Source organism: Xiphias gladius, chromosome 4 (assembly GCF_016859285.1).
Source record: "Xiphias gladius isolate SHS-SW01 ecotype Sanya breed wild chromosome 4, ASM1685928v1, whole genome shotgun sequence".
NCBI lineage: Eukaryota > Metazoa > Chordata > Actinopteri > Istiophoriformes > Xiphiidae > Xiphias > Xiphias gladius.
This window is the reverse complement of record NC_053403.1, coordinates 22,426,181-22,447,552: the sequence shown is the minus strand read 5'-3', so window position 1 is coordinate 22,447,552 and position 21,372 is coordinate 22,426,181. Positions and strand designations below refer to the sequence as shown.

The window sequence follows — 21,372 nt, the reverse complement described above, 5'->3', positions numbered from 1 at the left end:
TTAGGGCAAATAAAAGGGGAGTTTTTAAAGTGGAACTGGCTGGTGGAAGAGAAGATGAGACTATAGCCAGTCAGAGGGTTTTCAACATCATTATTGTGTGTCCCCGTACAGTGTGTGCTAGATGTTGCAATTTTATAGGCTGTAAAATGATGCAATTGGAGAAGGCTGACGGGATAATTTCACACAGTCCTTCTATTATAATTCTATACAGTAATATATTTTTTAAACCATGTGAGTGGCTTTGCCCTTGTTTACTTATAGTCTAAATGGCATATCTAAAATATCAATGAGTTTTAATTAATGTTAGCATCATTTTTTTGTGTGTAAATGCATATGATATATACGTATATATGAAAGCAAAATGATTTGCCTATAAACATAAAACTAACATTTAAATTAGGATAAAAAAGTGTCACTTTTCTGCATTTCGAGTTTTACAACTGTCTTAATATTTCACACAACAACTGTAGGAGAACTACTACACATCGTCATGATTTCTTGTTGCAGCTAGAGTGTTTCATAAAACAGCGTCATAAAGGTCACTCCTAGAGGTTAGCCTGTTCCTTGCTGTAAGTAATTGTAGTGAGCTTCATAAATTGTGCTTTAGTCCTAGGTTCACTCTCAGAATGATTCCTAAGAGTGATTCTGATATGCTATATAAATATGGGCCGTGCTTAGACTTCGTTTTTTTGTACAAATCCACCCTTAGAATGGAGGAACATTCTGGTTGGAGCATTGCTGGTGAGCACAAGTGCTATTTTCTCTCATCACATCCCTGGAAACGAAACCCCTGAATCTCACGAGTGCCAGGATATTCAAGTCATTTTTTCCCCCTCATTAAATACTGGGTGCAGACCTCTAAATGTATGGAGTATTTCAAGTTCTCGAGTTTTGAATGTTGCGCACTTTTCAGGCCACAAGAGTGCAGGGCACACTAGCATGATATGCTGGTAACCGGTGGAAATTAAACGATATGCCTCTTTATCCCAAAATATTAAGATGCAGGTTACTTAAAGCTGATGAATTATGAATTCAAGACCTGTTTTTACTTAATTTACTGTAATACTACTGTATTGATTCTACCTGTGTGCTTTTAAACTAAATAAACAAAACTGTACCAATTTGTATGATAAACATATTTAAATTAAAATGCAAAACAATTATTAACAGGCACTAAAAGATGTGTATATTAATTAAAGCTGCAAGTGTCTTCAAACTCCAGGGTCAGTAGGAATATGGCGTTATAACCACAGGCTAACAAGCACAGAGTATACTATCTTACATTGGTACATGAATGAATCCAGCCCTGATACCCCGCGAAGAAGTCTCTTCAGTGTTCTTCGGTGTACCGGCTGCAGTTCACATTTACGGGAAGTGCCAAGGGCAGTAAATTTGTTTGAGAGCTGGTATCATCAGCAGCCAAGTCAAGTAGAGTCAAGTAGAGGGTTTGTACTACTGAACAGTCTCAGCAGCGAACACATACAGCTACAGTAAGCACCGAAGGGAAAACATCAGTCATTACCTGCACTGTTTAAAGCAAGCTAAACTTTTTCACACAGTACTCAAGAGTTTGTCATACTATTAAAGGTTCTAATTATTTCATCGATATGACCAGCAGTTAGTCTGGTAGCACCTGGTTGATGTTATTGGCACAAAATTTTAAGTACAGAATTTAGAATATCTTCAGAAATAAATGCAAACTAACCAATTTTGTATAATCGGAATATTTAATAAAGTGTTCAAAGTCACTAAACAACAAAAAAATGCTTTCATGTAGTGAAATAAAAAATGTACCCTTGACACCCTTTTGATGAATTTAAATTAGTTCTTCAAACAAAATTTAAAAAAATAAGACTCACTTGTACTTACTTTTTTAGTGTTCATGCGACCTGAATTAACCAATGAATGCATAAAAGGAGCTGACTGTTTCCAGTTTCTTTTTCGCAATGGTGAAGACAAGAGAGCTGTCTGACAGCATCAGAAATGCTATTAACAAAAATACAACAATTCCAAAGGCTACGAGGCAATCGCCAAAGATCTTGAAATCCCTGTTTCAACAGTTCATCAAGTTTCATCGTCATAAAACTGTTAAATCGCTTCCAGGACATGGTGCTAAGAAAAAACTCAATGAGAGAAGTCTGTAAAGGTTGGTGTGGATTGTGGAAAAATTACCACACAAGATATCTAAAGACCTACAGGCTTGACCTGGAGCAATCTGGAGTGGTGGTTTCAGCCTGTGCCGTTTGCTGCACACTAAACCAAGTAGGGCTCCATGGGTGAAGGCCAAAGAGGTCACCATTATTGAGAAAAAGGCACAAAAAGGCACAACTAATGTTTGCAAAAACCTTCATAGATAATCCACAGTCTTTCTTGGATAATGTTCTATAGACCAAAGTAGAGACTTAATACTCTCAGAGCTTGAATACATAGCAATGGAAGAGTGGCAGAAACTACCAGCAGACAGGTGCAAGGTTCTACAACCAAATATTAGTGAAGGATGCCAATAACTGTGTCTGGGACACATTTTTTGTTTGTGTTATTTCACTATTATGCACATTCTGTTTTTTATTTTCTTATGTTCAATAACCTTGGACATTTTATTAAAATATTTTGATAAAAAATTGGTTAATTTGCATTTATTTTTGAAGATAATCTAAACTCTGTACTTAAAATTCAGAGGTGCCAATAATTTCAACCAGCACTATAAAAAAGCCAAATAGGTGGGAAAAGGTGAAAGCTTTTGTCAGTCTTACTTTAGAGAATGAGGATACGGCTATATCCTCCAGGCAGTATGTTCCAGTGTAAACTTGATTTGTATCAAACCAATAAAAATACCAGTAGAAAAGATAGTTCATTCATTTTGGGCCCACACTAAATCTGACTGCAGAAGGACCAACAATACAATAACAGAGAAATAAACTGCAGCTTCCCCTCAACTGCTCTCAACAGGAGGGCTTTTCCCTTCACACTGTAGATTGAAGGATGAGTGACATGACTATATGATTTGTGTGTGAAACAAGTGGTCACAATGGAAGGTCCCCCTCAACTTGTTCCTCTGTCTGCGAAATTCACTCAAATCTCAGCCATCTGTCTTTCCTGCACCAGTCAGGGACAGAGTGCCAAAACCAGGTTAAAACAATCCTTTGACCCACTCACTAATCCCAAGATTTGTTTCAGTGATAGCTAGCTCACTGCAGCAGTGAAGCAGAGAGATCTGTGCTGACTGAAGCATTTACTGTATGATGGACAAAATGGACCATAAATTCCCCAGAGAATGCAGGTCAAATATTTCCAGCTATATTATCAGCTTAATCACTGTCAGGCACTTGTGTATTTTGTGTAGAAACATGGGAGGCTGACGTGCTGTTGGCTAATCCTGAGGTCAATGCTGGAAATAAACCTTCTGTCATCCATGTGACAGCTGAGCCAGATGTGATAGCCATCTGAATAAATAGTAGAGAGGTCAACCTAAACAAATATAGATTAAGACTAAACACAACAACAAGTAATGGCTTTTAGTACAACAATTATAAGTCATAGGACATTTCAATGCCCTTAAAAATCTGGCCTAATAGTATCAAAATTTCATCATTTATACAAACAGGAAAAGACCCAATAAAAACAATAACACCTAAAGTTAAAGCAGTCAGACGGGTCAGGTTTGTCAAACTTATTCCGAGGAGAGAACGATGATTAACAGTAAATTATTAAACATTCAACAGAGTTTGCATACTTTTCCTGCTTCAGCTTTGACCTACTGTACTTTGTGTGATTGATTGTGCACACAGTTTTCCTATGCAGTGAGGATTATTGCTGACATTTCAGTTGTGCATGCTTTCAATTTTACCTCCGAATAAAGTGGTTTAGTTCCTAACCTTTTTGGTTTGTGACCCCATAAAAAAAAGCTGTGTGTACTTGGGACAGCTCATCATATGTTGCATGTCGTCAAACAAAAAGTGATTCTTCATTCATGTATTATCTTATTTTAACAGTCTTTCAAGGCCTAAAGACAGTAAAAATGATACAGTATTTCACAAGCAAACTAAGTAACAAAAAACACTGGTTCAGAAGATCTAGATGAACTGACTGTCCGACTGCCTGTGTTTCTTTCCCCATATGACTTTTTCTTAGTGATGTTACTGTGTTCCCAGATTTTAAAACAATTAACTTGACGAGCACAGTGTTATCATACTGTGAAGTTAGAATTGATGACAAAAACTACAAAAATAAAACCCAAGTTGTAGTAAACTGGAATTATCCCTTAATGCATATCTACAACGACTGCAGTCAGAAAAAAATAATAAGACAAGAAAACAGACATTACTAACTTGGGTCTCCCACATACAGAAATAAGGCCTGTTGCACCTGTTGTTCATGAGTCTTTGCGCATCTTAAAGGCCTCAAAAATGTGTTTGTAAAATAAAAATTGATACACGAATTCCAAAACAGCTGACTTCCAATCTGCCAAAAAATGTTTAAAAAAATATGTATTATTTCCAGAATAATGAGAGCAACGCAGTATAATAATAATGATAATAAAAATAATAATCTCTACAAAAACAATAGGTTCCTTTCACTTTCAGTGCAAGGGACTATACCAGCCCTGGCCGCATCATTGCTCGGCCCTAATACTAATAAACAGAAATATAGACCCCCAAAAATTAGAGAAAGATGGTGAATGTGTAGCTGCTCACACTGCTCTCCAGCTAAGTGTCTGCTTTTTCTACAACTTCCCTCCCTTTGGGCAAAGACAGGGCAAAAACTGAAAGTCTGTTCACTACTTCATCTGCACTGTTTGTGTTGACATCGCCTAATATCTGCAGACAGCCACTAGCTAGCGTTAGCTACCCAGCACCAGGAACAGACTGAAAGTAGAATCCACACACTGTTCAGTTGACTTCCACGGCCTTTCATCTCATAGAGGGAGATATATCTTCAATAAACACAAACTGAGAGCTAAGATCAGTCTTTTTTCAGTCCATCCTTCTCATTGACATATATAACCAGATAACTAGGATAACCATAGTCTGCTACCCATCCTGACAAACTCACAACAGACGCGTAAACTGCAGCAAATACTGTATAACATTTGCAGATGTACATGTTTACTAAAAAAAGGGGCAAATGCAAAGACTGATCTTGTGATTTTAAAAATAAATATTGTATCATTCAAATAAAAATTGCAATTAATCAGAAAAAGAATTTTTAGAGAGATAGGTCATTTTATACAGCCCTAGCATCCATACACTGATACTCCCCCACTTCTTTAATCGTCTGCACTTAGAGAATTTACTGAAAGCAGATGCAGTTGAAGAAGAGGAGCTGTGCATGGCCCTAGTGTTCATTGTTTCAAGCAATAAAGGGTTAAGTGGCATTTAGAGCCACTGCAAGGTAAAATACTAAATAAAGCTCCTTTTCTCATGCCATTCAGTGGAAAGTCCAGTGCCTCACTAGGAAGCAGTGCTATGACAAATAGTTTGCTAATCCCAGGATTTGTCCTATTGTACTGCCACCTGAGGCTGAGTTTAAAATTCTAATGTGTAAATCTGATTACAAAGTGATATTATGTCCTTAAAAACATTACAGAATCAATATCATAGATTTAATATACTACAGAGGCACTGTAAAAACAAATGTGATGGCTTTAACATTGATTTTCACATACAAAGCAAAATGGGAATTAGCAGATCTCGGCATCAACGCAACCACCCAAGCTCACCAGGGACAAGAGCAGATGGACACATGGATGAAGCTGTTGTTCATACTCTAACTGCATGGATGCATTCATCAGCTTAACACAGACCACACATTGCAAGGCTACATGTCGCTCTATTCAGGTGGAAGGTTTTTATCTCCAAAAATGTAACCTTCTTATGAACTAAAGTTTTTTTATAAAAATAAAGATTTGTAAAATGATCTTGGCTGATGGAGGGCCACCTATCCCTCAAACTTTTTTTGCCTGTGTTGAAAATCTCAGGTTCGGAAACTGAACACCCCAGCAGTTTAGCAAACAGCAAAGTGGAATGACTGGGAATCAGGAAAGATGGAGAAATCATCAGTGTTACTTAATCTCACATGAATTCATTAGTGTTTGGATACCAGGACCCCATCACTGTGATGTCACTATGCCATTTCTCTTGGAATAGTAAGTTCTGCTGAGCTAATTTGTTCAGTTCAGTACAAAACTAGGCATAAATGAGCACTGTTTGTAAAATTAGTACTTCAGTAACCACCTTCTTATCAACAAAGTTATTGCATCACTGTTTTTCAGTATGCTTTAAGGTTTTAGAGTAACTGAAAACATTTGTGCAGATTATGAAAATAACAACAAAAACACTAGTATTTTAAAATAACTTAAAAATGAGCAATGATGGAACTAAAATTGTTATTTCTTTTACTCAATTATGTACTATAACTCTAGCTAGAGCTAGAGTAAATAACTAATCAAATTAAATAAGTACTCCATAGTACTGCATTACTGACTACAGTTTTATACAGGTAAGTATTTCATGTCATGCCCGTTATACTGTGGCAGTGATTCTTTTAAAAGGGTCATGACGCAGATTTTATTTATAACATATCAAAGTCAACTTACTCAACATGAAGAGTACTTCTTAGCCTGTGAGAAAAGTTGTACAAAGAAATTGACAAGAGCTTTGTCAAATCTGACAAAGAAAGCCTGATGATGTCATCAAGATTAAAGGTAGTCTGGAGTTTTTTAAAAGTTATATTTAAATTTATTGTTTTTGGTCATATCGTTTTGTTTTTTTTTGGCAGCAATTTAATTAAGTATTTAGATTTTTCATTTGTTTCATCCGCTGGATTAGCCACAAACTGGCATGCATGTCTGTGTTGTTTTAATCCATAGTTTCTCTAATTATTTTCCAGAATATGTACTATATCACAATATACATCAACATTGCTGTATAATAATATTATACATCATAATTAATATATACCATATACTACATCCATATCTGTCCCTGTGGTTCCCAAACACTTAATGTAATCGTCCACCAGAACCAGAGACTACAACTTGTTAAGGTTTTGTTTCTGGTGGCTGTTTTTGTCAATGTAAACAAGACAAGTACACTTGCTTATTCATGCAGTTATCTAATCAGCCAATCATGTGGCAGCAGTGCAATGCATAAAACCATGCAGATACAGGTCAAGAGCTTCGGCTAATGTTCACATCAAACATCAGAATGGGTGAAAAAATGTGATCTCAGTAACTTTGACTGTAGCTTGTTTTTTCTGCAAATGTAAGTATTTCTGCAAATACAAACTGCTGATCTCCTGGGATTTTCAACAACAGTCTCTGTTACCCAGAGTTATGCGAAAAACAAAAACATCCAGTGAGTAGTAGTTCTGGGGAAGGAAATGCCTTGTTAATGAGAGATGTTTGAGGAGAATGGCCAAACTAGGGAGAGCTGGAGGGACAGAAAAGCTGCTAACTCAGAAAACAACTCTTTACAGCTGTGGTGAACAGAAAGGCATTTCAGAAGGCACAACACATTGAACCTTGAGGTGGCTAGGCTACAACAGCAGAAGACCACATCGGGTTCCACATCTGTCCAGCAAGAACACAAATCTGAGGCTACAGTGGGTACAGGCTCACAAAAACTGGACAGTTGAAGACTAGCCTGGTCTGATGAATCTAGATTTCTGCTGAGCAATGAGTACAGTGTTTTTCCATGGTTTCTCTATCTAATAATGTATAGCTGACAAATGTGCAGAAATTATGTGGTATTATCATGTCAACAGTGGCCATAATCTCAAAAAAACCTTCCAACATCTTGCGGAATCCATGCCATGAAGAATTGAGGCTGTTTTGGGAGCAACGGGAGGCACTATCCAGTAATAGTATGGTGTTTCTACTGAAGTGCTCAGTGAGTGTATATTATAGGTGTCCAACAGGTGGATCCCTCGTGGGCCAACCTATTCCAAAATTCACTTCGTGCCGGTGATTAATCACTTTTCAAAAAGAGAATATGGCATACTCAGCAAACACAGAGAATAAAAAAGGACCTGAAGAGTACATGTAGGTATTGGGTTTCAACTCAATTGAATAGCTAACCAAGGGACCTTAAAAACTCAAATTTTCATTAAAACAGGTATGTGTTAAGTTACATGACGTTAGTCCTGCCGTAGTCGCCTTGCTGAGGAAACACCAGGGCAAAGGAGGAGGAGGAAAGCCAGCCAGCAGCAGGAGAAAGACAGAGAGCGAGGATGAGCTTCTACAGTTCAGAATATGTGAGGTTGCAGAGAGAGGCAGAAGAGAGGAGTACAAGTGACCAGGAAAAGAATGGACAGGCTCCTCTCTCTACTTGAGAGATTACTTGAAAAATAAAATGAAATGAATTGAAATGAATGAAGTAAAATAAAGTATGTGTTAAAGATATTGTTTATTTCATTCCCAGCGATCTTTACAACTATTCACAACAAAAAAAACATACAAAAATACATACAAAACATAACTTGATTAACAGGCTGCCTGCATGTCCTTAAAAACATATTCATAGAATATTTTGAGAATCTATGACTTTTTAAGTTTTTATTTGTATTTTTGTTCAGGTGTCCCTGGTGGTGCTGCTGGACCTGGATTGGCTACCACAATAAATACCCTTGTATCTTCTATCAGTGGGACATCATCGGAGATGGTCTCCAGGGTGTGTTTGGGGAAGCATCTCTCCACTGTCTACCATGTCGTATACTGTCTACTGGGTTTGCAGGGCTGAGTCAATCAACGGCTGCCATGTCACTAAGATGTTTTCAGAAAGAGGCAAGAATAAAAGACAGTTCATACAAATATACTACATCACAACCTTATTCTGAGAAAATAAATCCTACCACAAAATATTTCAACAGGCAAAACTGTTCAACAAAACATTTTAAATAAATAGGAATTATGACATACAATTCTTTTGCTTCCCTCTTAAAAATAGTCATGGTCAGGGTGTCCCTCCTCCATGGCAGACACCTCTGCAGACACCTGTTCATGCTAGGGAACAGCACTGTTTCCAAATCATTCTCCCCCTCATCCTCCACCACATCCTCCTCAGGCTCATCCTCCGGGAGCATGTCACCAGCCCAAAGGCAGATATGGCAGTTATGGAGGATGGCACATACTGTTATGTTCTTTAATGGTAAAATGTTTTTAAAAAAAAGAGAAAAATTATACTTCCCGAAAAATAATTGATCCTGTTCAATTTTCTTCTTCAGTATGCTAAAAAATCCTGTTGAATAATTACTTACATGAGGTACAAGGGGTGGTGTACCTCCAGCGCTTATAGGAAGATGACAATTGAAGCGCTGGGCTCCCAAACCTTGTGCTACCTAAGGAGTGAATAGGGGGAGCGGATGTTGGTCGCACGGGTACGCTCCGTCTAGATAAAGGATAAAGGATAAAGGGCCCTGGAGGAGGGTAGAGTGAACTGCACAGTGGGGTGTGGCGGCGCACTCGTTGAGTCATGGATTGACCCAGGCCAGCCCAGACAGAATCCTGGTTGAAATTGTTGACACCCCTGAATTTTAAGTACAGATATTAGAATATCCTTAGAAATGCAAATTAACCAATTTAATGTTATCAAAATATGTTGATAAAATGTCCATGGGTACTGAACAAAAGAAAAAGAAAAAACAAAACTTGCACAATAGTGAAATAATACAAACACAATATATACCCCAGACATAATTATAAGTACCCTTCATTTAAATTTGGTTGTAGAACCTTTGGCAACAATAACAGCCTCTAAACGTTTCTTGTAGCCATCTAGAAGCTTCTTGCACCTGTCTGCTGGTAGTTTCTGTCTCTCACATTGTTTTGTTTTGTTTTCAAGCTCTTTTAAGTTTGCAGGAGTCCTTTTGGCAATAGCAGATTTTAGCTCTCTCCAAAGGTTTTCAATAGGATTAAAGGTCAGGACTCACTGCTGGCCAGTTTAAAACAGTCCATCTTTTCCTTTTCAACCATTCTTTTGTGCTGATGGATGTCTGCTTTGTCATTGTCCTACTGAAAGACCCAAGACCTTCTCCTCAAACCTAGTTTTCTGACACAATCCGCTCTAAAATGTCTTAGTAATCTTCTGATTTCATCATTCCTTTTATACTTTCAATGTCTCCAGTACCAGAGGCAGTAAAGCAGCCCCACAGCATGATAGAACCTCCACATAGAACAATGATAGAACAATGTTTTACTTACAGTAAAACATTGTTCATTGTTCTTTTCTGTACTGTAAGTAAAACAGTGTTCTTTCCCTTCATTTCGTCACCTATATACAAACTGATGCGCTGCATTCCCAAAGAGCTCTACTTTTGTTTCATCTGTCTATAGAACATTATCCCAGAAAGACTCTGGTTTATCTATGAAATTTTTTGCAAACATTAGTCATTCCTTTTTGTGCCCTTTTTTCAATAGCGGTAAATTCATCAAAAGGTTGCGAATGATTGTCTCAAGTGTATATTTTATGTCTGTATTTTTTATTCCATTATATGAAGGAATTTCTTTTTGTTGTTGTTCAATAACTCTGGAAATTTTATTAAATATTCTGATTAAACAAAATTGGTTGATTAGCGTTTATTTCTGAAGATATTCTAAATTCTGTACTTAAAATTCAGGCGTGCCAATAATTTCACCCACGACTGTAGGTGTCAATGAAGCAGCCCTGACGGTCACAAACAGCATGCAGGACGATGGAAGGGAACAGTTTCCTATTCCTGTAGCACTGACCATTATGGCCACTCAGTGGCTTAATACGGACATGGCAGCTCTCAATTGCTCTTGCTGCTTTCATGAAGGCCCTATGTCTTGCCAGCGATGCAAACACAGGGGATAATCCCTTCAAGCCTTCCAGGGTCTTGGCCACCAGGGAATGGCCACTACCTCCTCAGTGAGTCTGTGGACAATGCGTTGGACAGTGGAAGGAGGCATTCCAAACATTCTGGAAACCAAGGCTGCCATGTCACTAAGATGTTTTAAGAAAGCGGCAAGAATAAAAGACAGTGCATACCAAAATAATACATCACAACCTTATATTGACAAAAATAAATCTTACCACAGAATATTTTAACAGGCAAAACTGTTCAACAAAACATCTTAAATAAAACAGGAATTATAAATCTTTCAGTTCTTTTGCCTCCATCTTAAAAATAGTCATGGTCAGTCAGGTCACCACCCTGATGATGCCCCACTTGCCACCCAGAAGAGAAACACCAGGGTCTCAATAGTGGCACCCCATCCGTGTCTCCGTTTCTGGTTGAGAGGGTCCATCAGGCCGTGTGTCCTGCCGGTTAAAAAACCTGTCCAGCACAGGAACACTTAAGTTTGTGCAGTGCAGGGGTCCAGGCTGTTTAGGGAAAGAAGGAGAAGAAAAATTGTTAAATAAACAATAGCTAGATATTTAGTGCGGTGAACTTAGATAAGGCTTAAAGCCTATCTATCTAACTTACCTATCTATTTACTCAACCTTTTTACGGTGATTAATGAAAAAAACATTTTTTAATATCAAAGTAAGTAATTAGCAGTATTTTCAGTGGTGGAAGAAGTAGTCAGATCCTTTACTTAAGTAAAAAGTACTAATATCATACTGTGAAAATACTCCACTACAAGTAAAAGTCATGCATTCAAAACCTTACTTGAGTAAAAGTATGTAAGTAGTATCAGCAAAATGTACTCAAAGAATGACAAGTAAAAGGACTCCTTGTGCAGTAAAATGGTCCCTGTCCGTGTTTTACTGTTGTATATGATGTTTTTGGATTAATATTACTGCTGCATTAATGTGTATGTTGCATTTAACTGCTGTACATATTAAAGGTTGAGCTATTTTAACTACTTTATATACTGTTGGTTAGTTTAATCTACAGCAATGGATCATATTCTATAAGATATGTTTGTAGCATCGCTGTCCTGTGAGAACCACATATCTCTAAAAAGTCAACTTTTCACAAGCTCAAAAAAACCAGCCATTTTTAGCTTTGTAACTAGTCACTACAGCTGTCAGACATATGCAGTGGTTTTAAAAAGTACATTATATGCATCTGAGATGTAGTGGAGTACAAGTATAAAGATGCATAAAATGGAAATAATAAAGTAAAAGTACAAATACCTCGAATTTATACTCATGTACAGTACATTAGTAAATGTAGTTAGTTACATTCCACCCCTGGTTATTTTAAATATGAAATTATATAGTCAAAGTTAAATGAAATGAGCCATACACTAACTTACTGTTGTTAACTAGCTAATGTTACCATTATTGTTGACTAAAAGTACACAGCTTAACCATGTTATTTTACCTGGCCATGGTCCTCTCTCAGCGTGAGATACATCACACGCCAGTGCCGGCGGTGAAGCATCTCCATCTCCTCTAATAAATGATAAAACAAAAAAACTATCAAAATTTCTGGCTCCCTCTTTTAGCCGTATCCCAATTGTCAACTGCAGCTGTAGGTTGCTAGGTGACAGGAGCGGCGCTTCGTGACCCAACGGTAAGGGTGGCAACAGCTTTGTGTTGCAAAGAGGAAATACTCTGTAGACCAGACTGTTGATTAGTCGACTAACGATTAAATGCTGCTGCCCTCACTAATCAGCAACAGAAATACTATTTGGTGAAAGAAATTATTAATATTTTATTAATTTACAACGCGAATTAACTGTTGCATCTAAGGTGTTATGCAGCTGCCTGCCACTAGCTGGGGCTGCAGCTCTGGCAGACGGCAGCCCCCCACTGTCCCCACGGTAGTGCCCGGATGTTTCATACAAGAAAGCTGTTAAGTGGGACCGACGACATCTCGTAAAACCGGCTCAATTTGGCAGTATTTTGTTATAGAGAATGAAAATAAATGTGTGTGTGTGTAGGCTGTGTCAGAATAAAATGCCCTATAACCAGTAGACCAGAGCAATGTATAACCACATTCAGCGCAGACATTTGGCCTTAACCTGCAAGGAAAGAGGGCTGCTGGTGCTAGCACTGCTAACATTAGCCACAATAGGCAAACAAATATGACATGCGGTGTTTCCCATTAATTACCTAGACTGTGGCGGCCCGCCAGTCTAATTTGTCCCGCCGCAGTTTCATAAAGAACCGAAAATATTTTTTCACGCTTCTCATAATAACATTAAAGAGTTCTAACATCTTTTTTCTTTTTTGCCGTTGCTTCAATATAGAGTTGTATGCAATACATTGATTTGCTCTGCCCCTCTCTCTCTCTCTCTCTCTCAAAAACACATTGACAACGTAACGTCTGCCATTGTTTGACTGGAGTAATCCCGCCTCATTGGCGAGCCGATGCACCGTAAGGAGCATATGGAAATAGTCTAAATTTAAATTCCCATTTAATCAAGCCTTCGTGATGTACGACGGCTACGAACCCCAGTAGACTTAGATATTTAGGTTAAGCCTTAGGCCAAGTTCCATGCTGCAGAGATGACTTTACTTAAGCCTACTTTATTTCACATTTTCTTTTTCTTCTTTTTTTTCAGAGGCTGTAGGGTAATTTGCATCAGATACAGCACAGGCTATTTTGCACCCATTGGCCTGATTAATTTTTCAGTTGCTGAATGTATTGTTTCTTCAGACATCTCTCACATACTCAGTTTAAACTAATCTGAGTTCAAACCAAAACCTACCCTTTAAATAGTGGCACCTTGTAGGAATGTGTTAAGATTCTCAGTCACCCAGATCATGGTATTCTGTTTCCCCCTCTCATCCGAAAGGCCTCTTCAAGCCTCTGTGATGAGAGGCAAAACTTCTTCAAGAACTTCAAGCAAGTCCAGTTGCCTTCGCATAGCACTTACAGAATCCTCTAGGAATATTATGTTCTGTAACAGCAGTAACTTCCTAATGGTGAATTATGTGAATATAATGACATTATCTTGGCGAGCTCATTCAATAGTGAGCAACAGACATACATGAACACATTAGCTTTCTTAGTGGATGTCTGAGAGAGGCATTTCAACTAAAATATTAATTTTAAAAAAATGACCAAATTCACAGAATATCATGTGTTTGACAAACACACTAGGGACTCCACGCTGTAATTTTTAGCCATTAAGGAGTCCAGAGAGGCGTAGCCTACGTTATAAAGCATTACCTAAAAGTAAAGTCAAGTCACTATAAACTCACCATTGAGTTACTATACAGGCTCAATAGTTACTGTAATATTATGGGTTTGTTGCCCCGACTTGTAGTTAGGGAGTTAAGGGGATCGCGGATCTGCAGAAACAGTAGTGACAAAATAAAGCATACATTTATGATGGGGTCGCAATGAATTCACCAAAGCAGGCTAACATTAAGCTTACATAAAAGTCATTGTGGTAGCTAACTAGCAAACTAGCTATTATTTAAATTTGGCAGTGATTTCCTTCGCAGTCGAAGGAACGTAATTCAAATCAGCAAAACCCCAACACAGACCTCGTCACCTCCAATGTACGCAGTACAAAAACCTTCCATACAAACCCGGATATTTAAGATAAAAACAAAAACAAAATATACAAAGAGACTTACCTCGAAAAGAAACTATCACGCAAAGTGTCGACTCGGGCGACGACGGTGTCAGCTAGTCCGACAATTCCGGAGAGTGCAGGTTGTTTGCGACGTAACTAAAAAGTGGAAACACACGTATCTGCTGCTGCTGCCGCCTCCCTCTGTCCAATTTGCATGTCAACAGACTGTCGCTACTTTGAAATGGGGGGAGGAAGACACAAGCCAGTTACAGTCCAGTTTTCCTCTCTAATGGAATTAATTCCTGTCCAAAATAATTCTCCTCTGTTGACCGTTGGCTGCTGAGCCGAGTGAAAGTCTAGTGGCCTACAAACCATTTGGTCTCCAATATTTAGGTTAGACAAGCTTTCATTTTATAGCCTAAAAAATATAACGGAGTGTATAATCAGTTTTGGAAAGTAAACTGCTATATAACCCCGAAGTGTTGTCTTAGAAAATAATGAAAACTAAAATGTACATTTAAAAATGTGCAGCTCAAATTTGGTTAGAGCAACTCAGATAAAATAATTAAAACGATATTTCAGTAATTCAATATTGCAATACAATGAAAATCGGAATTGGGTAAAAAGAAAAAAATGATGGAGCAGAGTTTAAGACATCCTGACTTTCACTTGATACGTGTCAAGGTTAAAAAAAAAAAAAAAAAAAAGCAAGATCCCACACTTCCCATAATGCAATTTGATAGTCTCTTTGGCCATGCATCCATACTACATAATAATTGTATACAGTGTGTACTATACTGATTATCAAAGTATACCTTTTTTGTAGTTTTATACAAAATGAAAGGACTTTGCTTCATTCTACTAAAAGGAAATACATGCACCAACAAGTTTTATTTTTTGTTTTCGTAATTGTTTCTGTAGCTCTCCCACTACCATATCCAATTTTCAATTTGTACAGACAATACAGACATTTTGCGTATACTTAAATTTGTCACTTTTCTGGTGTAAACTACGGACTCAAAACCTAAGAATTGGTGTATAGTGTGGGATTGGTGTTCAGCTCATAGGCTTAAAACTTCACATACTTTCCATTACAAACTTCGGGTCTCGCTGACCAAGACCAGATAATCCCTGATGAGCTGATGACATCATCAGGGTTATCTTCTCAGACTTGTTAAAAGCTCCTCCAAACATACACGCCATCTGGCCATTTTAAAGCCACTATGTAGTGGCTTTAAAATGGCTTCCACAATTGCTCAAGAAAGAGGCCCCCAACCCCTTTTAAAGAATCTTACTCAGAGACCACTAGAACCTGGGGCCATCGCCAGGAAAGGAGCAGCAGGTTCCAAACTGGGCCTTGGGGGCATCCAGGAGGTCCTTGTAAAGTGATGAAGGGTGTCGCAAGCAAATCCAGGTGTGTGAAATGTAAGATAATGAAAAGCCTTTCACATTTAGCTGTTCCCTAAGACGGGGAATAAGGCTCTAAATATTTAAAGGGAATAAACAATTGACTCAGCCAGTAACTGAGTTCATTGGTAGTTCAAAGGTGGTCTACATGGCTGATGTCAAAAATTGCATTAGCATGACCACTAAATGTCTGAGGTAGGTAGCATTGATGTCATCTGTTGGTATTGTAAACCCTGCTTTATTAAGAAATGCCTTATCTCAATTCATGGGCAGATGTATTGTCAGACATGCTAACTGTAAAAAGTCTTTTTAAATTCAACAATGGTGACATCTGAGCAAGTCTCTGTTCTGTGACTCTGACTTGCTCTCTCTCTGAATTTACAGTACCAGCCCCCAGGCCAAGGAGACCAGAGTGGGCCCCCATCCTTAGGAAGAAGGGTGTGTCTGCAGCAACCTGGATGTTTCATTCCTCTTCTCTTTGTGCTCTTCTTCATCTGCTTTCAGCCGAAGACAATAGCTTTCCAAAAGAATGAAACTAGATATTGGATAAGGGCAGAATATATGCAGTGAAATTGTCACTTCATGATTCTGTTGCGTTTCTTCTCCGAACACCAACACACTTTCTTCAGCTATATAGAAACATCATTGTCTCACCCGGTGAGTCAGTGGAATGAGACCTGATCGAAATTGTGTTGCACTCACCTAAGGGCTTGCTCTGATCTATCCGCAATGCAAAGAGCCACGGGAAACCCATATAATATGCTTACAAGTATTGATTTCAGAGTGAGAGGATAAAGCAAACACTGGAGGATAAGTATAGGCTATTTGAAGGGTATATGGAAATGAAGATTCTGAGAATAGATGAAGATGGAGATTCTGTGGCAAAGTCTAATAAAAGGTCTAATTCATCGCCTGTTGAATAAATACTAGTTACTTAGTTTTCACTGTCTGTGTGTTATGTTGGAATAAATAAATGGAGTCTGGAATGTGCCATAATTATAGACGGTGTTTAATTCTAATCAATGAATGATTTTATAACATTTAAAAGGCTATTATAAACTGATTAATTAAATGTTGATTTCATTAATGCATTAGCACATACAACCCCCACCAACCCATAACAGCTGGCCAGGCAGAGCAATTATGTGGGTTGGACATAATTGAGATGAGAACTTTGGTCAGGGGCAGTCTTTATGCTAAATTAAACTAACCATGTCAAGAGTCCAGCACCATACTTAATGCAAAGGCATTAGCTTGAGATCAATCTTTGCATATAACTGTTGGAAGGAAAGCACATAAAAATGTCTTCAAAAAGTCAAGCATTTCTTACAGTTTTATGTGGCTACACGTCTCTAAATTAAAAAGACCAGTCTTCAAATTAAAGCAACTACAAAATGGAAACAATAGATTTTAAAGCAAAAGCCAAACAAATTGTGAATATGAGAGGCACATGAGTGACACATAAGTAAATAGAAAAATAAAACATTTAATTTAAAATATATTTTTTTAATTAATTAAAATAACATTTCATTAATACATTATTAATTAATAAATTAATACATAATTTAAATGCAAATTTACGGCTGCCCATTTCTGTTTTAAACACAAAACCACAGCAGGATGAAAATGTACCTCAAATGCAATTGGAGTAAGAGAAGAAGTTCACGTTAAGCAACATGTCTGTGAGCTTCAAACCCACAAATTTTAGAGCAAAGACCACTGAAACCTGATCAGTGTTATCTTTTGGCCTGGTGCTCCCACATAAAGCCTGAGTCATTTTTCAGCTGATGTCAACGGCTTTAGTTCAGTCATATTTACTTTGCTGAGGTAAATGTGCTTTTCTTGTCCATTTCATTGCCTCTTACCTTTGATGGTCAGCAGAGAACTTCTTAACAAAAGCAGTGAAAAACGTACATTTCAGTTGTCTCAAATTGCAGAGCAAAAATCTGATTCTAAATTACTGTAGGTCTTTATGGTTTGGGCTCTTGAGTTTTGCCAGAGGAAACGTTTAAAGTTTTTTTTATTGCCATTGAGAGTAAATAACATTAAACTCTTTGGAAGGTGATACTTGATGTCTATGTTGCTAGTCAACAAAGGTCTCTCACAAATTTAGATAAAGCTTGAAACCTGAGGAGAACAGACAACCACATGCCACGACTATATAGACTCACTGAGTACGTTATTAGTACAAGCGAAACCTCAATTCTTCATGGCATGGATTCCACAAGATGTTGGAAACATTCCTTTGAGATTCTAGTCCATGTTGACAGGATGGCATCACATAATTTCTACAAATCTGTCAGATGCACAGTCATGCTGCAAATCTCCTGTTCTGCCATAACCCAAAAGTGTTCTATTAGACTTAGATCTGATGACTGGTGAGGCCATTGAAGTACAGATTCATCAGACTAGGCTACATTTTTCTGGTCTTCAACTGTCCAGTTTTGGTGAGCCTTTGCCTATGCAGCCTCAGCCTCAAGGAATTTCTATTCACAAAACTGACGCTCACTGGATGTTTTTTGTTTTTCGCACCATTCTGAGTAAACTCTAGAGACTGTTGAGTGTGAAAATCCCAGGAAATCAGCAGTTTCACAAATACTCAAACCAGCCCGTCTGGCCCCAACAAAGTGCTCGATGAGTGTATAAGCAAGTTTTTGGCCATACTGCAGATTATTTAAAAAAGTTTGTTACTACTAGTATTACATACATCTAGATGCTAACACCTTCAGTCACTTTCTTCTGACTGAAGACAGGAGAGGACTGAAGCCATGAGAAGATGTTGTCAGGTGTTGTCAAACTTTCCTCAGACATTTCGACCCTGAATCACAACGTCTTCCAGTTGGTGGGTCAGCATAGATGGCCAGTCAGTGCCCATCTTCTCCTGGCTTCCGGCTCAACTCTTCTCGCCTGTTCCAGAGCCAACAAGAGGCTCTTTCTGCTGCCTCCCCAAACCTGTGAGGAGGACGGAGTAGCTGTCTTCTTTTCCCTTCCTGATATTCCAAGAGCTGTGAGCATCTCCCCACAGACTGCACAGGAAACCCCTGCAGCCAACCTCAATTTGAAATAGCCAGGCCTGCCACCTTTTCATTCACTGAGGGCTATTTCACTCTCTCTCTGGCTGGTTGGGTGCCTGGGCTGGCATCAGGAGAGTCCCTCCTGTGGCTTTAGGGTGGGGCTGCTGAGAGGTCTCCTGTCCTTTGGGGTGCTTCCTGACTGGAGTCCTCCTACAAGTCAGTAAGTGTCTCCACTCTGAATTGCATCTGTTTTTCCCTTATTCCAAATTTGTTCCTGGATTGATGTATCTTAAATCCCTTTGCGTTCTTGCAAACCCTCCTGCATTGACACTTGACTTCTAACACTTATCCTGTGAGTGTGGTTTGATTGAGCCATCTTGTTTTCCGTGTTTTCCAAAGCCCATTGTGTCCATCTTGTTGTGTCTGTCTTGTTGTGTCCATCCCATTGTGTCCATCCCATTGTATCTATCCCGTTGTGTCTATCCAGTTACACTATAACCTATCTAATAAAGGCACAAAAGACCCAAAAATAATAAATAACATTAACATGTAAGATTGAGGGCCAAATTATAATTCAAGGTGAAACAGGTCTGAAAAAAGCTGAAACAGAAGTTCCAAATTACTTTGCTGGTTGGTGGCTGCAGGGCCTCAATTGGCTGTTTAGTTTGCCTCTGCTTCTGCCAGCCAATGCCTGCAAGATGAGGTCCTATAAATGTGACACAGCTGCATTTTCTCTTTGAACAGTGGAATATTCAGATGTTGATGTTCAGGGGAAATCCAGTCAGCAGCATTCTCTTAACAAGTCTGTTCTGTTGTTTGGTCATATGTATGTCAATAAATGTTTCAGATTTTATTGCTTTTTAATAGTTCTTGTGCTAGTAAAGACATACTAAAACTAAATAACTAAGTCCTTTTGAACAGGTTAATATTCATAGAATTATGAGAAACAAAATAACCCACAAAGTTAGAAATTAACAGACTTTACCTGAGAATGTTTCACAATATCAGTTTTAGAGAGACTGGTAACCATGTAATGCCATCTTGTGGTGAGTTGAGTACATAATACCATTCAAATAATCTCCGATACAGTGACCATCTTGATTTTCCTTCTCCTCTGAAATACAGTGAAGTAGAAGAATGATTTGGAAGAATGGTTTCATCTGGTTATATCAACAGATAATATATATGATCAAACATGTTTGATGAAGACATAGATAATATTGGATTTTTATTTAAATGATTAAATTCATAAATTCATAAATTTTGCACAACATTCTTTTAAACAGATCATTTCTGTTTACTTTACAGTTCCATGGTAACTGAACAAATTAAATCTGCTGATGAGAGCTGTGTAATACAGTCAAAAGCTCCAGCGAGCAAGTTGACCTTGGTTTGAGATTGTTTCATCAAATGCCTAAAATGCAGACAACTTGGAAATGAGAATGTTAAGAATTACTGAATTACTGAGATCAGATGACATTCTTTCTTGTTGTTCTACTGACAGTGAATTGGTGACTGTAAGAACTCTATATTGTACAATATTAGACAAACCACATTCAAATTCCAGGGTGGATTTTCTGCCAGTTACACAAGGGGATTTAGATAAGACAAAGCTAAGTACCTCAGCAAAACCAGCAGATGTCAACAGAATGCTACATATAACAATCTTTGAGGCATTAGAGGGAGCATGGTTGAGTTGATTCAGTCTTTTGCAATGCCTTAACTCACCTGTCAGGGATCTTCCTGTTCACATATTTCATGTCGTGTTTAACTGATGGTTGTATGATTTATGGTTTATGGTCTGGAACTTAGAGTGGCTGTACATACAACAATCAGTGCTTTGCATATTATATGTCAACAACACGCATTTTGATGTATAATTTGGAGGACTTATTGCATAGAGAATTATCACCAACTCTGCAGTTCCCTTCAGCTCTGTTATCTTCCAGATAATTGTTTTAGTTTTATGGCTAGCAACTGTAGGGTTTTGGTTCAGGGAGCATCCTAATACCCACAGTAGTAGATAAGTGTGTCGCATGTCTAAAATATGCCAACACACAGTAGACTTAACCCACACTTGACTCACACTTCTCACGATACCATTTTTGGAGCAATATTCAGAACTAAGTGTGTCGCACCATTTACAAAGATCTACAAGTCCAACTACCACGGTCTACAAGTCAAGTTGGTGGTGGTTGGGTGCCTACAAGCTGGTTTTAGGCCTTCCAATAATCAAATGTCATGAACAAGTCAAATGTTTTGACAATATGAATATTATTACTCAACTTCCAAACACATGTTAGAACCTCCACAGATGGCCGTCATTAAATATCAACAATTTATTCTTATTAAAAAGATTGATGAAAATAACCCCAAATCTGACACTGTGAAGACAAACAAATCAAGATAATATTTAATATAATATTGTTTTATCAATAATTTGAGAAATAGATTCCTTCCTTTAAAATGTTATCTCACACCATCCAAAATATCATTTGACGTCTCTTTTAT

At 38.0% G+C, this 21,372-nt stretch overlaps 1 protein-coding gene across 3 annotated transcripts in view; it reads right to left on the bottom strand.

The window, feature by feature from the left end:
• The window catches only part of ankrd6b (ankyrin repeat domain 6b), a 99,423-nt gene extending 84,650 nt beyond the window's left edge, over window positions 1-14,773 (bottom strand). For all 3 annotated transcript variants that reach the window (XM_040124791.1, XM_040124794.1, XM_040124793.1), the window contains exon 1: window positions 14,502-14,773. The gene's annotated coding sequence lies outside the window, so the exon portion shown is untranslated. The remainder of the gene's footprint in view (window positions 1-14,501) is intronic.
• Between the last annotated feature and the right edge of the window lie 6,599 nt (window positions 14,774-21,372).